At 39.5% G+C, this 16,834-nt stretch overlaps 1 protein-coding gene and 1 long non-coding RNA gene across 2 annotated transcripts in view; both read left to right on the forward strand.

Annotated features, from left to right (window-relative positions):
- The window catches only part of SLC16A10 (solute carrier family 16 member 10), a 138,677-nt gene that overhangs the window by 22,761 nt on the left and 99,082 nt on the right, over nt 1-16,834 (forward strand).
- Nucleotides 13,305-15,367, forward strand: LOC144340266 (uncharacterized). Its single transcript, XR_013416170.1, has 3 exons — nt 13,305-13,413; nt 13,950-14,023; nt 15,235-15,367. It is a non-coding gene; the product is annotated as an uncharacterized LOC144340266 (long non-coding RNA).

The following is a 16,834-nucleotide window of genomic DNA, read 5'->3' on the forward strand; positions in this document are numbered from 1 at the left end:
AAGTGGGAGTGAGAGGACTCTGGAAAGAGTTACAGGGCTTTGGTTTAGAGGATTGAATGAATAGTGGTGCTGCCAATAAAGAAATTTAAATATGGCTGATATTTCCTATATTTAAGAAAGACCAAAGAGAGTCCATTGAAATGAGTCAGTGGGAAATCCCTCATGACTTCAGCCAGCACTCTTTCATCGGCCTGGGTATATGGGAAGTGAAGTCTGATTATAGTCTGTGGAGCAGTGAATGGGAGGAAGAGATAGGGGTACAGGCTAAGAAGGGAGGAAGTCAAGTCAAAGGGAGAAGTAGGGTGGTAGCTAGAGGAAGATTAGAGTCAAGGGAGGGTAACAATTTTTTTTTTTTTTTTGAAGATAGGAGTAGCTTGAGAAGTAGCTTAAAGAAGGGGCCTGTAGAGAGGGAGGAGGTGAAGTTACTAAAGGGCTAATTGATGGGATAGGGTTCATGAGCAGATCAGATCTTTACAAGGAAGGTTCTTGCTAGAGGGGCCACCTATTCAGAACTGGGAGAGAAGAAAGAAAGAAAGAATGGGAGCAAATGCAGGTAGGTTTGGTGAGGATCAGGAAATGGAGGGGAAGAGGTCATTAAATGTGGTCCTGGGGTTGAGCAGCAGATTGAAAGAGAATGGCAAAAGTTTGGGAGCTGATTAGTGATAAGGAAAAGGTTTGAGAATCCAATGAAGATTAGAAACCATGCATTTGTAGTGAAATCTGTTTCTAAGATTGTGCCCTTACCCACCTCCAGCTGTGCTCTGATAGGTGAACTATACAATTGATGTAAGGCTGGCAGATAATCAAAGCCAAGAAATTTCACGTTTTTTATCTGCTTTCACTTCTGTGCCATATAGCTTCTCTCAATATAGTACTCATATGTTTTAAATTTTTGGTGAAGTTGATTAAACATTTAACAACAATTTTTTTTACATTTTTTATCGTAACAAAACATATATAGCATAAAATTACCATTCTGGTAAACTTACCAAAACCCATTTATAGCATAAAATTTGCCATTTTGGTCAACTTACTGTAAATTACTGCCAATTCTGTACAGCCATTTGTTTAATGCAGTCTGCTCTAATACCCTCCAAGGCAAAATTGCAAATAAAAACTCTTTTTGATTTCTACTTAATTTTGGTAAATCTACCAAAAGGGCAAATTTTATGCTATAAATTTTTTTTTTGTTTTGACGTTTAAAATATGTTTTGTTTAAAAAATTGACAGATAAGGCTGGGCGCGGTGGCTCAAGCCTGTAATCCCAGCACTTTGGGAGGCCGAGACGGGCGGATCACGAGGTCAGGAGATCGAGACCATCCTGGCTAACACGGTGAAACCCCGTCTCTACTAAAAAATACAAAAAACTAGCCGGGCGAGGTGGCGGGCGCCTGTAGTCCCAGCTACTCAGGAGGCTGAGGGAGGAGAATGGCGTGAACCTGGGAGGCGGAGCTTGCAGTGAGCCGAGATCGCGCCACTGCACTCCAGCCCGGGCGACAGAGCGGGACTCCGTCTCAAAAAAAAAAAAAAAAAAAATTGACAGATAAAATTGTATGTATTTAACATGCGTAATGTGACGTTTTGTATTATGCATAACATGATGTATATATCATGCATAACATATATACATTGTGGAATAGTTAAGCCTAGGTAATTAACAAATGCATTACCTCACACAGTTATCATTTTTATGGTGAGAATATTTTAACATCCACTGTCTTTGCATTTTTCAAAAATAAAATGTTATCATCTGGTCATGGTGGCTCATGCCTGTAATCGCAACACTTTGGGAGGGCAAGGCGGGAGGACTGATTGAGGTTAGGAGTTCTAGATCAGCCTAGACAACATAGTGAGACCCCATCTCTACAAAAAATAATTTGAAAAAACGCAATATTGTCTGAATTTCTTGAATTTATTTTTCCTACCTACTCGTAATTATATATCCTTTAACCAGTGTCTGCCCATTTCCGTCTCCTCTCTAACCAGTCCAGACTGTGAGACCATTGTACTTTCTACTTCTGTGAGATCAGCTTTTTAAGATTCTACATGTGAGTGAGGTCGTGTAGGTATTTGTCTTTCTGTACCTGGCTTGTTTTACCATTTTCACCATTTTTAAAGTGTACAATTTAGTGGCATTAAGTACATACAGAATGCTGTTCACCCATTGTTACTATCCTACAATTTTAATTTGAGGCGTGACTTTGTCATCTCTCTTCTGTCCTTTGTACCACTCTTGATCTATAAACTCAACAAAGTCCTTAACTGAGTAGAGTATTTGTGTATGCGTGTATATATATATATATATGTGTGTGTGTGTGTGTGTGTGTGTGTGTATAAAATTTTTTTTGTGTGTGACAGAGTCTTGCTCTGTTGCCCAGGCTGGAGTGCAGTGGCATGATCATGGCTCACTATAGCCTCTACCACACAGGCTCAAGCAATCCTCTCACCCCAGCTTCCCAAGTTGCTAGGACTACATGCATGCACCACCATGCCTGGCTAATTAAAAAAATTTTTTTTTTTGTAGAGATGGGGTCTCTCTGTGTTGCCTAGGCTGGCCTCAAACCTCTAGGCTCAAGCAGTCCTCCTGCCTTGGCCTCCCAAGGTGCTGGGATTATAGGAATGAGCCACTGTGCCTGGCCAGTATTTGTATTTTTGATATTGAGCTTAATTTTGGCAAGTGCTGTGCAAGGCACAAACTGTGGTGTTAGCTTTCTAACTATTTGGTTGTAATTATTTGTTAATGTCTGTCTTCCTTCCTAGTCATGGAAAGTCCATGAGTGCAGGGGCTGTGTCTGTCTTGTTTACAACTATATTTGCACTGGCCACCACAGTGCTTGACACATAGTAGGCATTCAGTGATGTTTCTGAACAAATGAAAGTCCTTCACTGCAAAAAGAATTTATTTTATTTTAATAAGTTCTTTCTGAATGCTTCATATGAAGTAGGCAAAATTTGTATTCACATATTAATACAGATTATAGGCATGGCACATTCCAATGTCTATTTAATTAGTAGAAATCAAAAAGAGTTTTTATTTGCAGTTTTGCCTTGGAGGGTATTAGAGCAGACTGCGCACTAAACAAATGGCTGTACAGAATTGGAAGCAATGATCCCAAAGTTTGAAGGCTGTAGGTTAATTAGGATAACTTGACAGAAAGTGAGTTCATCAAATTTGATAGTTTAATCTTCCAATACTTTATGTCCAGACACACTTCAAGTACGTCAGCGGTAACAGGAACTTTAGCTGCCGAATGCCCCAAAACACCAGAACTCCAGTGGATTTTCTGGCTTCCAGGAATGTTTTGGAGGAAGAAAAACCAATAAAATGATCTGGGGGTCATTTTGTTCCATTATTCTATATTAAATAAAATATACTAGAATTTAAAATATTAAATTTTAAAAGATAAAAAGATGCAGTTTACCTATTAACAAATTAAATAATTTAGGAATTCTACTTTTCTTTGATGGTTACATTTATTAATGAGTTCTGTAACACTTTATTTAATATAAGTAAATATGGGCATTTCTGTGTTAGCTAGAATTAGAGTATTGCCATTTTTTTCAACTGGCTTATGGTTAAATGGAGGTAAAGGGGCAAACTACACATATAAGAATTAGTAGTATAATATTTAATACACCCCTGTAAGAGTTATCACAGTATGTCTCTGTGAAAAGTAAGGGCTCCGTGTGTGTTTGTGAAAAAGGCCACTGGAGGCCCTTTTCAAAAATAAAATCTGCCTCCAGCAAGATGTTTTTCGATCACGTGGAAAGGGGAAGAAAAAGCTATCAGGAGCTCTAGAATTTTTGTTTGTTAGTTTGTTTTGCCTCTTTTAACTCTCAAGCTAAAACTGGGGTTTCATTTTAGGAACTAGTAATAGAAAATTTCTTATGTACCTTCAGCAAAATCTAGTATTTACTTTGGCTTTTCATTGTGGGGATTGTGTGTGTGTGAGTACATGCACGCGCTTTTGTGTTTAAGCGTGTAAGGCGGACACAGTGGGTACAGGTCTTTGAAATGGACTTCTTGGCTAAAGTAGTAGTGAAAAAGAGGAATACAAATGAGGGAGGAGGGACAGGGAAGAGCAGAGTCACAGGAAACAGTGAATGAGGCTGCAGTCTCAGTCGCCCTTTCTTTGTCCCTCCGCTGTTGTCGCCTGTCTTATGATGATGCTGGTTTTCAGCCAACCTTGAGTGAGTAAAAGCAGGGTCTGAGGTCTCAGTTCCTGTGTGACTGATATGAGCAGCTTGCATTTCTGACTGGGCCCTGGAGTAGCAACAGCACAGATTTCCAGGAAACAGTTCCTCTTGTCATTTTGACTCCTGAGTCATCAAGTTTTGTTAATCAGATGTCTGCTGTTCCCAGCTACGTACAAATCAAACAAGCAGGGAATTTTTTTCTTTTTCTTCTCTCCCTCTTTTTTTCTTATTTCCATCTTGTTTGGTATACCTTTTCTTTGTTTAAGTCAAGCATTGGAACATCACTAGTTACCATTTCCATTAGCAAGCATAGGACTTCTGTCTTACTTAAATGTCTTCTAATGCTGTGGTGTGTCACGGTTAGTTGAGACGTTAAAGATGTTGCATACATGTGACAACATTGGTAAATCTCAAAAACATCATATCGAATGAAAAGACAAAGTTGTGAAATGTCTAATGTGATGCCATTTCCTTAAAAAGTCATGTAAAGCAATCCTACCACATCTCATAGAATCTAAAAGGCTATGCTGATGCTAAGATGCACTATTATTTTATGTACACTGAGAAAGGGGGAAAATTGCCAATTAAATTGTGATGTAATGTCTCATTATGGATTGTAAGATACATCCACATTTTAGAAATGGTATAATGTTAAAAATATGCATTTTAAAATTGAAGGTAAGTTTAATTAAATTATTTCAAAGGAAATAAGGTAAATGTATTTTATTAAAGCATAGTTATGTAATAAAAATAGAAAAGCATGCATAGGAATGATATTCAGCCAATACAGGATGTGGTAATCTCTATAAAGGGAGGGAGGGAAATGGAGGGGGGAGGCCAGACAAGGAGCCTCATCTCTGTAATTTATTTTTTTAAATTATAAAGCAAATATTTTTTATCAGAGTTAAGATTTGACAAAATTGATTGGTAAGCACCTATAATTTTCTGAATGCTTTCAGTATTTCATAATGAAAAGTATGTATTTTAAAGGTATGTTATTTATTTATTTATTTTTATTTTATTTTTTGAGACAGTCTCATTCCATTGCCCAGGCTGGAGTGCAGTGGTGCAATCTTGGCTCACTGCAACCTCCTTAAAGGTACGTTATTTAAAAGGCACATACAAAGCAAGTTGCAGAAGCCTGTATGTAGTGGATTCTGTTTTTTTCTAATAGTATTTAATTGTATGTGCTTCCACACGTTTTCTTATGTCCATCGTACCATAGCTGTGCCTTTTTTGGTGGAAGTGGGGACAGATTCCTTTCCACATCTCCATTTTTGTGTCTGAATTAAAAGATGTACAAGTATCATGTATTAGTAGTGATCAAACAAAGAAAAAGGTTTTTTTGTTTGTTTTTTTGAGATGAAGTCTCTGCCCAGGCTGGAGCGCAGTGGCACGGTCTTGGCTCGCTGCAACCTCTGCCTCCTGTGTTCAAGCAGTTCTCTGTCTCAGCCTCCTGAGTAGCTGGGATTACAGGCGCCCGCCAGCATGCCGGCTAATTTTTGTAATTTGAGTAGAGACAAGGTTTTGCCAAGTTGGCCAGGCTGGTCTTGAACTCCTGGCCTCAGATGATCACCTGCCTTGGCCTCCCGAAGTGTTGGGCTTACAGGAGTGAGCCACTGTTCCTGGCCTGGAAAAAGTTTTTAATGGTAAGGATGTCATGGAATGAATAGGATTGGCTGGCATTATTTCTTGCTGTTAATAAGCAGTGAGAAATGTTTCCATTATATGTTTCTTTGAAGCCCACTTTCTGGTTGCTCCCTTATTATTTCTTTCTCAGGCTTATGGTATCTAGAGAGGGTCAGGTCATGGAGTACCTTCATAAAAATTATTGTACAAGTGGAACAAAACTCAGTAGTATCATGCCTAGAAATCTGATAAAGAAGCACTTTTAAAATAGAGCCTTGAAGCTAACAAACTTTTTTTTTTTACCCCTTTACTGAAACCTAAAAAGAGGTCTGCAGTTTTTCCCTCCTGTCACCAGATCAAAGGGCTGTAGTAGTGTTTGCTTTTTTCTCAAGCAGTGAGGAATCAAAGGACTGAAGGGGCATTTGTTTTATCATACTACTTATAGGGACCCCTTACCTCCTATACCCATGAAAAAGGAATATTTCTTATATCCTATAATGTTCTTTTAGTATCACACCTAGGTTTTAATGTCTTTACTGTTAGAGTAAAATAATTTGGGCAAGGCCAATTTTTAAAAATGGCAAATACAATCACATCACTTGATTCAGAATCTCACTCCCTAGCATCTCGCGTAATGACTCGTAAGAAAGAAAAAGCTAAATGCATGAAGAGGTTCACTATACCATTACTATAAAAAATTTCTTTTTTTTTTTGAGATGGAGTCTCTCTCGGTCGCCTAGGCTGGAGTGCAATAGTGCAATCTCAGCGCACTGAAACCTCTGCCACCTGGGTTCAAGCGATTCTCCTGCCTCAGCCTCCCAAGTAGCTGCCACCATGCCTGGCTAATTTTTGTATTATTAGTAGAGACGGGGGTTTCACCATGTTGGCCAGGCTGGTCTCAAACTCCTGACCTCAGGTGATCCACCCGCCTTGGCCCCCCAAAGTGCTGGGATTACAGGCATGAGATACTGTGCTTGGGCAAAAAAAAGTAAAAATTTGAAGTCAACTTAAGTGCCCCCAAATACAGAAGTGGTTAAAATGCTGATGACCTATTTTATGTCCTGTGATGCAAATGCAAATCATAATGGTTACTGTGCAGCAACATGGAAGAGCTTGGTGAAAGCAGGATGTACCACATGACTGTAACTCCAAAATGTGCTTGCATGTGAAGAGAGATCAAGGGAATATGGAAAAATGAAGACATAGTTGTATTAGGATGGTAGAATTTTGAGTGGATTTTTCCCCCAACTATTGGTAAAAATTTTTGTACTTAATTCATTGTGGGCAGCCAGATCTTTTAAAGATAAATTTGCATTTCTCTTTAAGAAAATAGCAGATGGTAGGAAGGGGATACTAGAAAACTAAAAGTAGTGCCCCTTTTGAAGACAAAACTAAAGCAAAGAAAAATACAATAGACATGAAAGAATACACAACATAATTAAAACCTGGAATTGCTTTAGCAGTACATGTATTGATTATTTAATTTTGTCCTTTAGAAGAAAGTTGGCCCAACACAATTACGTGGAAGTTGGGATATTGAAGAGGATTGGTAAAAGAAGTGGGAGGGTCAGGCCAGGCGTGGTGGCTCACGCCTGTAATCCCAGCACTTTGGAAGGCCGAGGCGGGTGGATCATGAGGTCAGGAGATTGAGACCATCCTGGCTGACATGGTGAAACCCTGTCTCTACTAAAAATACAAAAAAAAGCCGGGTGTGGTGGTGGGCGCCTGTAGTCCCAGCTACTTGGGAGGCCAAGGCAGGAGAATGGCGTGAACCTGGAAGGCAGAGGTTGTAGTGAGCCGAGATTGCACCACTGCACTCCAGCCTGGGCAACAGAGCGAGACTCCATCTCAAAAAAAAAAAAAAAAGAGAAAAAGAAGTAGGAGGGTCAAAGCCAATGTGTAGGTTTATTCTTTTGTACCACCAAATAAACTGAATTTTTGGACCAACTTTGCTTCAGTCAATATTTGGTTATTTGCCTTGAAGATATTTGTTTGCAATAATGCAATTAACATCCTCAACAGAGCCAAAGTCTGACCCTGAAATGGTAGCTTCTTAACTAATTTTATCATTTTTATAGAAATTGAACCCTTTGAGGACATGAAGTACTATTTCTTTTCTCTATACTTCTTGCTTTTGGTTTTTTCTTCACCACCAATTTATGATTACCAAAACCCCACAGATCCTTTAATTAACTCACAGCTGCCATCTTGCCACCATAGATAGAATTCGGGAGCTGGTGATGAATGGGGAGAGAATAGAAAAACTAATAGACTACAAGAATTTTAGACCTCTGTGGCCTTGCTGAACAATTAATCCAGCCCCTTCACTTTACAGGTAAGTAAACAAGTCCCAGGAATCCAGCAGTGAACCTGTGTCTTAGGACTTCAAGTCTAGTGCCCTTTCTATTGTACTTCAAGGAGAGAACTGGAGGGAGAGTGAAGCCAAAATATTGACATTTTAGAGGCTGCTTTTTAAGAAAGGATAGGACATTGGACTTGGTGTCATTATCATGTTAAGTTATAGAATTTTTAAAAACACTGTCACCTCAAAACAAAAATAGGTAAAAGATATGACCAGGCAGTTCACCAAAGAAAAATACAATAGACATGAAAGAATACACAACATAATTTAAGAAATGTAAATAACAAATGTCTATTGCTATCTCAAGAGAAAACATTTACTATGAGCTTTATTATTCAAACCATTGGCCTCATAGGGCTTCTTGTTGACATTCTACGCTAATTTTAGGAAATGTAATTATAACAGGAAAAAAATGAATGCAAATGATAAAAGATGAAGTATAACCTGTTCAATAAATTTTCTGAAAGTTATGGTAGTTTTAAACCTCTTTTTATTCATTCCCTCCAGTTCTGTCTAGCACCTATAAAGATGAATTATTGGCTGGATGTGGTAGCTCACGCCTGTAATCCCAGAACTTTGAGAGGCCAAGGCGGGCGGATCATGAGGTCAAGAGATCAAGACCATCCTGGCCAACATGGTGAAACCCTGTCTCTACTAAAAATACAAAAAATTAGCTGGGCGTGCTCCTGCACGCCTATAGTCCCAGCTACTCGGGAGACTGAGGCAGAAGAATCGTTCGAATCCAGGAGGTGGAGGTTGCAGTGAGCTGAGATCGCACCACTGCACTCCAGCCGGGCGACAGAGTGAGCCTCTGTCTCAAAAAATAAAAATAAAAAAAAAGATAAATTATCTCAGGTTGTATATGGCGTTTATGGACCACTATGAAGGAAGCTGTGAAGGGCTCAAATCCGTTGAGAATAGGTATCACCACCTAATTTTACTTGCCTTTCCTGCAATACACAACCAGAAAAGCTGGTTCATCTCGGACTGAGGAAATACTTTCATGCTTATTCAGAAGATTCTGCAGGATCCTCAGGAAGACAAAGCCAAAGAATAAGAACAGTCAAAGTAGGAACAGGACCAAAAGTCTGCACAGTTACTGGAAGGTGTCATGCTGAAGAAGGCAGAGATAGGACTTTGAAATGAGGCAAAATGCATTTCAGTAAAGCCAAGATTAAGGGGACTGAGTGGGTTATCTGTTGTTGGCAAGCAATGTGCCACATCTTTGAAGGGCTAAGCTAGCCCAGGAGTTCTGATAAGAGCTTTGAACTTAATATTGCTGACACAAAAATAGGTTTCCTCAGATCCTATTTGGAAGTAAACTGGGTGAAAGTGATAAATAGTACTGCTTTTTAAAGTTGATTATATATTTTAGAGGGGGGTCAGTGAGATCATATAGAGATGCTTCATTTTAATCCTGTGTAGCAAGAATTGACAAAAATATTCTCTGTAAAGAGCCATTTAGTAACTATTTTAGAGTAGGCTGCATAGTCTCTTTTGCAGCTACTCAGCTTCATACAACATGTAAACAAATGGATGTGACTGTATTTTTTTAAAACTTTGTTAGACACTAACGTTGGAATCTTACACAGTTTTCATATGTTTTGACATATTCTTTTGATTTTTTCCAACCATTTAAAAATGTAACATAAAGCATTTTTAGCTTGTGAGGTGTACAAAAGTGAGCAGTGGGCCATGTTTTGCCTGCAGGCCACATTTTGCCGATCTTTGCTCTATAGCATCACTGCCAGTAGAAATATAATGCTAGCAATATGTTATGGACTGAATGTTTGTGACCCCCAAAATCCATATTTTAAAGCTCAATGGCGTGTCAACATTTGGAGATGGGACCTTGATGGATGTACTTAAGGTTAAATGAGGTCACAAGGGTGGGGTCCTGATCGATAGGATTAGTGTCCTTATAAGAAGAAACACCAGATACACTCATTGAGGAAATGCAGAACATTGTAACCTTACTGGTTTAGAAACCATAATACTGGCAGGCTTGCTGGTCTTCATTTTTTATTGTTTTGAATGTCTTCTTTCTTCTTTATGTATCCAGACCCAATTTTTATGATGAGGGAATTTCTTTCAAACTATTAGGTGAAGTCTTTAATTATGAAGTTGGCTTAAACCATTAAGTAGTATTAATGGGAACATCCATCTTAAAAATTAACTGGACGGCCAGGTGCGGTGGGTCATGCCTGTAATCCCAGCACTTTGGGAGGCTGAAGTGGGCGGATTGCCTGAGGTCAGGAGTTTGAGACCAGCCTGACCAACATGGAGAAACCCCATCTCTACTAAAAATACAAAATTAGCTGGCGTGGTGGTGCATGCCTGCAATCCCAGCTACTCCGGAGGCTGAAGCAGGAGAATTGCTTGAACCTGGGAGGCTGAAGCAGGAGAATCGCTTGAACCCGGGAGGCGGAGGTTGCAGTGAACCGAGATTGTGCCACTGTACTCCAGCCTGGGTAACAAGAGCCAAACTCTGACTCAAAAAAAAAAAAAAAAAAATTAACTGGAAATGTAGAGTAGAAATTTTAAAAAATGTGGTCATGACTAATGCCTATACCCATTTCCCAAAAAAGGGATTTGCACATGTCCTCACATTGCAGAACCACACTGACACTTAGGGAAACACGCTGATATCATTCTTTCAACATCCTTAGTTTGGATTTTATGAAACATTTTTTTCCATTTCTCCTTTTTCTGTGTGTAATCCTTTCTTGGATTCTTGGAAAAATAATCAAGACTTTTTCTTGGGGGTATATTTGCAATCATAGGCATATATCTAGTGTGAAAAGTGATCATCAACATTGTTTTACTTAAAAAAAAAAACTTGCATCAACATTGTTCAAAAGTATATGTAAGTATGTAAAAAAGTGCTCTTAAATCAGAAGCACTTATTAGAGTTGATAAATGGCAGTTCTTCGTGTCACTGTTTTAGAAATTTAACTTAGGTTATGGACTAGTTCAGGCTTAGATAACTCTGGAAGCCTTTGCACTTTCAAATATGCTTTTTAATAGTTGAGTTTCTACACAACATAACATTTTATAACTTAAATGGAAGTAAAGTGAAATGCCAAAATGCCAGTTGATTCTGTTACTGTGTGCATCCCTCCATTCCAGAATTCCAAAAATATCAGACATAATGACTTTTATTTGTATTTTGTATTATTAGATTTATCAGATATAAAATTGCTCTTTTAAACTGCTATTTCTAAACACTCTCTCATTTCTTTAGTTATCTTGTGAACTGATAATAGTTTGCAGACTGGTGCCTGCCCATAAACTACTTTAAGCATTGGTCTAGATGGCTTTCACTTATACCATGAGCCAGCAGATACTGTAGATTATTTGGCTGTTTTTAAACAGAGAATGAACATCATATCATAGTGTTGGTTATTAATGTTTGAGCAAGATATTAGGGTTGTCTCAATGTCTCAATCATTGCAGAGTGCTTAGTGTGTGTGTGTGTGTGTGTTTTAAACAATTGATTTGGAAACATTTATCTTAAGGTGTTAGGGTTATTTTTATTCTTTAGTACTTACAGTATAAACTGAACTCCACTGAAATAGAGCTTATTTTGATATATAATTTTTAAAGTTATTTTTTATAAGTCTGTGGGTAGACAGCAGTCAAGTGGGAACTTTATTTCCCTAATAAAAAAAAATGAAGTATTTTTGTCAAGTACTTCTGTTTTATTCATTCATGGAATGTTTGTTTCCAGGAAATTTTGGAATATACAATACAACCAGCTTCTTGTAACTCCACTTTAAGTGAGCCATAGGTCAAATGATGACCAGCAAAATGTAATGACACATGTGCCTCTTACTCCCTGTTAGAGGAATTGAGGCACTCTGGTAACTCTACAGGCCTGGATTAGTCCAGTTCATTGGCACCAGCATTATCAAGAATTTATTGTGGCTGGCCACGGTGGCGCACGCCTGTATTCCCAGCACTTTGGGAGGCTGAGTTGGGCCAATTACTTGAGCCCAGGATTTCAAGACCAGCTTGGGCAACATAGGAAACCCTGTCTCTACAAAATATATAAAAATTAGCTGGACGTGGTGGCGTGTGCCTGTAGTCCCAGCTACTTGGGAGGCTGAGGCAGGAGGATCACCTGAGCCCAGGAAGTCGAGGCTGTGGTGAGCTGTGATTGTGCCACTGCACCCCGGCTTGGGTGATACAGTGAGACCCTGTCTCAAACAAGCAAAAAAGACTTGTATTGTGTTTTGAGAAACATAGTATTTATAGAAATTCTGTGTTATTCTTCTATTTCCTATAGCTTGGTTTAAAGAAACTTTATGGAAAGCTGCAGACTAACCTCCTTTGTTTTTTTCCCCCATGTTATAGCAGAGAACCAGCCAGGGCCAAATTCCTGGGCTTGTGACCTCTACAGTTGCAGAGGGCTCTGCTCAGAAGGGTCCCATACTTGGCTTAATGCTCTGCTGTCAGCATCTTGAAAATTCTTAATAATTTTATATTTAATCTTGTTTTGTGAGTTAAGCCCAGTGGGCCAATGGAGGCTATTCTAGGGGTCTGGGTTTGGCTCATGTGAGGTACATCTCCCCACCTCCCCAGGATGGGCTCTCAGTAGCTGGCTTCCTGTACCCTTGCACCCCAGGCCCTTCTTGGCCCCCACCCCATGTTCCCTGTTGCCCTCACCTTGGGTGATTACTGGGTCACACGGGGGAGGAGGAAACCTGTGTTCTGCTATCACCCTCCACCTCTTGCTGGGTCCTGGGTACAAGCTCAGGGAGGGTTGGGATCAGGCGTCTGTGACTCACAGTGTTGTGGGGCGTGGTGGTGGTCATTTTATCCCAGGCTGGCGGCGTGCTGGCATATTGATGAGCAGCTGCTGGAACGATGTTTTGTCCTGACCCTGGACTGGACTCCGTATCTTGGCTTTAGTCTAGTGCACTTCTCAGCATTCCTTGGAAGCCCACCTAAACTGCAGAGACAAAGAAGAATATGCTTTGGGATTTTAAAGATGGAACCCAATATGCTATCAATTGGAAAGCAGTTCAGATTCTGGCTGGGCTGAGTCACTGATTTTCCAGGCAAGTGGAACTTTAATGGACCCACTAGTGCCCTTTGTTCACTGTGGACTGGCTGGGGAGGAACCCTTGCCTTTAAAGAACCCTGTGCTCTTTAAAGCTTCCAGGGCACAATTGAGATCCTTGAGGTACAGTTCATCCATGCAGACCTAGCACCTGCTTTAGGTAAGGGCTCTTGTTACTTCTTGTTCTTATCAGGTTCTTATCATGTTCAGCTTGCTTCCTGCTTCCTCAGAGAGAAGTGGTGGGTTCTGTTTTAGGCTTTTCTTTTTTGGTGGTGGTGGGAGGTGTCAAACCACATTATTGAAGGGAATGGGGGTGGTAAAGCAGTGGTGAGGATGATGAGATACGACCGCCTCAGCCAGGCCAGGAGCTCACCTCCCAGGCCTTGCCCTGCAGGCACTGAAAACTGTTCTAGGCTTTTCTGCATGGTTGGAATTTACTCTTAGTCACTGTCACTCATCCCCTGGAGAGGGGTACTGAGCATAATCAATGTTGGTATTTTATTTACTACCAGTTCTTCATCATTACCGAGACTCATTCCATTTGGAAAATAAACATTGCCTCATCTGTTCATGGTATATTTTTACACTTGCCTTTCACTCACATGTTGCATATTAACTTGCCTTCTGAAAAGATCAGCATGATCTTGGAGCCTGATGTGATCTGGATCTTATTACCATGTATGTTTTTATCATCAGGTGCTGCTTTGGACTCTGGCCCATTCCTCCCACCTGTCATCATCCTATCCGGTTGATCTCTGCCTGGTTCCATAGTAATTTGGCTTTTGGAGTTTTATTTCTTCTCTAACCCACTCTTCCCTTCCCTGTCGAATATAATTCTCTCATGAGCAACTGTGTCTGATATTCCCAATGTATAGGCCATAGCTCAGGTTGTTTAAATGCTTGCAAGGAAGTCTCTTCAGATTACTACAGGGTAAAAGGATCCATTCCCTTTCAACCTCTCATTACTTACTGAATCAATTATTTATTTACTTGTGTAATTCACATCCATGCTCAGGTATGTGTTTAGTTTACCTCTGAGACTGTGACTCCCTCTAGACAAGGGTCTTTTTCTGGTGTTAGTCCACTTCCTCAGTGTCTAATTTCGTGAGGACAGAATCAGGGCAAGACCTACTGGCTGAGACTTGCTGCTGCCTCAGTTATTTGGTTTAAGCCCTTGAGCCAGGAGGTGACAGTATCTTTGCCTGATTCTTTTGTGCTCCAATAGTTGGATAACCAGTAACAGTTCCTAAATATTCTGATGTCGGTCTAAGGGGCAATAGGAGCCTGAATCTGAGCCCCTTGGCAGGGATGGTTTCCCTGGCTTACTGGATTTGAGTCTTTGTCCTCCTTAATACTAGCTTCTGTGACCCTTGGCTCAAGGAGTCCTTTCTAACCTAAATGCCCTCCTGAAGAAAGTGCTGATGTTCATCAGAAAAAAGAATAGGGTTTGTGTTATGTTACCATCTGGGACACACTGGCTTTAATCCTCTCCCCTCTTCTTTTCCTTTTAACATTTTCAAGAATCCCCAGAATTGAGGGTCAGTCCTGGATCAGAAGGGGCAGAAAAGTCAGCCAGTCAGAGGTCAGAAAGGGGCCTCGTGTTCCAGTGCTCTACTTCAGAGGGCTTGAGAGCCTCATTAAGAGCAAACCAAATACTCTGAGGTCCTTGAGATGGAGGAGTTCTTGATTAGTAATGGACTTTTGATTGGCAGGAAGTAGGTAAACTGTAGGTAATAGGATTGGCTATAGAAATATAGGGAAATATAGGAAATACAGGCCATAGAAATATAGGGAACTCTATGCTTTCAACTCTTGTGAAGTTAGGACTGAACCAAATTATTTGGGGTTCATTGGTGGCTAAGAAATTAACTTTTATACTTATAGTTAGAAAAAAAAACTTAAAGAACTTTTATTAATTCTTCCCCAATAGAGTGATTTTTTTTTTCTTTTTTTTTTCTTTTTTTTTCTTTTTTTTTTTTAGAGACGGAGTCTGTCCCTGTTGTTCAGGCTGGAGTGCAGTGGTGCAATCATGGTCACAGCTCACAGCAGCCTTGACCTCCCAGGCTCAAGTGACCCTCCCACCTCAGCCTCCTGAAGTAGCTAGGACTACGGGCATGCACCACCATACCCAGCTAATTTTTGTATTTTTTGTAGAGATGAGATTTTGTCATGTTGCCCAGGCTAGTCTCCAACTCCTTGGCTCAGGCCATCTGCCCGCCTTGGCCTCCCAAAGTGCTGGGATTACAGGCATGAGCCACCATGCCCAGCCGGAATGATTTTCCTTTGTTGAATTCTCAAAATTTTATTCTGGCTTAGGTAATTGAGTAGGAATGGCAGAGAGTAATAATTTTCAATGTAATCTTTAGCATTACGTAAATCTCTACAAACATGAAGTAAAAATTTCTTTGGAGACTTTCTATAGGAAAAATAAATGTTTATAGATCTGCTTATCAACCGTCTGTTCTTCCTACCTCTGCGATTTCATTCATTGATAACTGTCAGAGTTCAAGTTCAGTTCATTGTACAGTTTCTGGGAATTTTCCTCACTGTTAATTAGTAAGTCTTTGAATCATTAAGTGCTGATGACTACATGGCACAATTCATTAAAGACAGTCATGCTTTAACCTTAGTACAGCTATAATGGGAAGGTGAAATACAACTAGGAAAGTATCTTATTAAAGTATTTTACATTTTACTAATAAAATTTACTTAAACCCTGAATTAGTGTTTATTTTTGTTTCCAAATTCTCAGTAACATCTCAGTAGATCCGTGAATCCTGCCAAAAGACATATTTTAATCCAAAGATCTTTCTGCATCTGTAACTTACCACGCTAAAGCTCACATTATCATTAAAAGCAGCATTGTCATTAAATTATAGACATTTATTAGTTTGTCTCCAGGGCTAATGGGAGTGGTTTGGAGTAAACCTTTGTAGAAACAATAATATGTTTTGATAAATGCATTTGGGCGTGGACTGGTTATCACCTACCTCCTCATGAAATTTCTGGAAAGATGTGATCTGGAAAACCAGGACACATTTATGGTAAGATGTTATGATTAGGGCTTATTGAAAAACTCTGACTTAATGAGTTCACCAAAAAACTGTTCTATCCACATCTCATCAAACTGCCCCTGAAATTCCTTTGCCTCTGTTAGATTTTGCTAGACAGTCTAAATAGGGGCATGTAATTTTTTTTTGGATTTTTCTGTGGTTAAATAAATTTCCTTTACAACTCTCTTTATTCTTGAATATCAGTAAGAGTTTATATTTATACTGTATATTTCTATTAGGATTCCTTTCAATTGCTATATAAAAAATGTAAAGTCTGTTTACTGCCTTAAACCTTCTGCTGTATTTTTATATAAAGTAACACCTTAATTCTAACTTGGCCAACAGGTAGGATGGTATTATTATTATCTTCATTTTACAGATAAGGAAACTGAGGCTCAGATTGACTAGATCAAACAGGAGTTGTCTGGAAAACTTAGGATGCAAGCCTAAATCTTTGGACTTAAATACTGGTCTACACTGAATTACAGTTATATACTGATTTCTATTATAAATTCTTAGAGAAGACAG

Source organism: Macaca mulatta, chromosome 4 (genome assembly GCF_049350105.2).
Source record: "Macaca mulatta isolate MMU2019108-1 chromosome 4, T2T-MMU8v2.0, whole genome shotgun sequence".
NCBI classification, from domain to species: Eukaryota; Metazoa; Chordata; class Mammalia; order Primates; family Cercopithecidae; genus Macaca; species Macaca mulatta.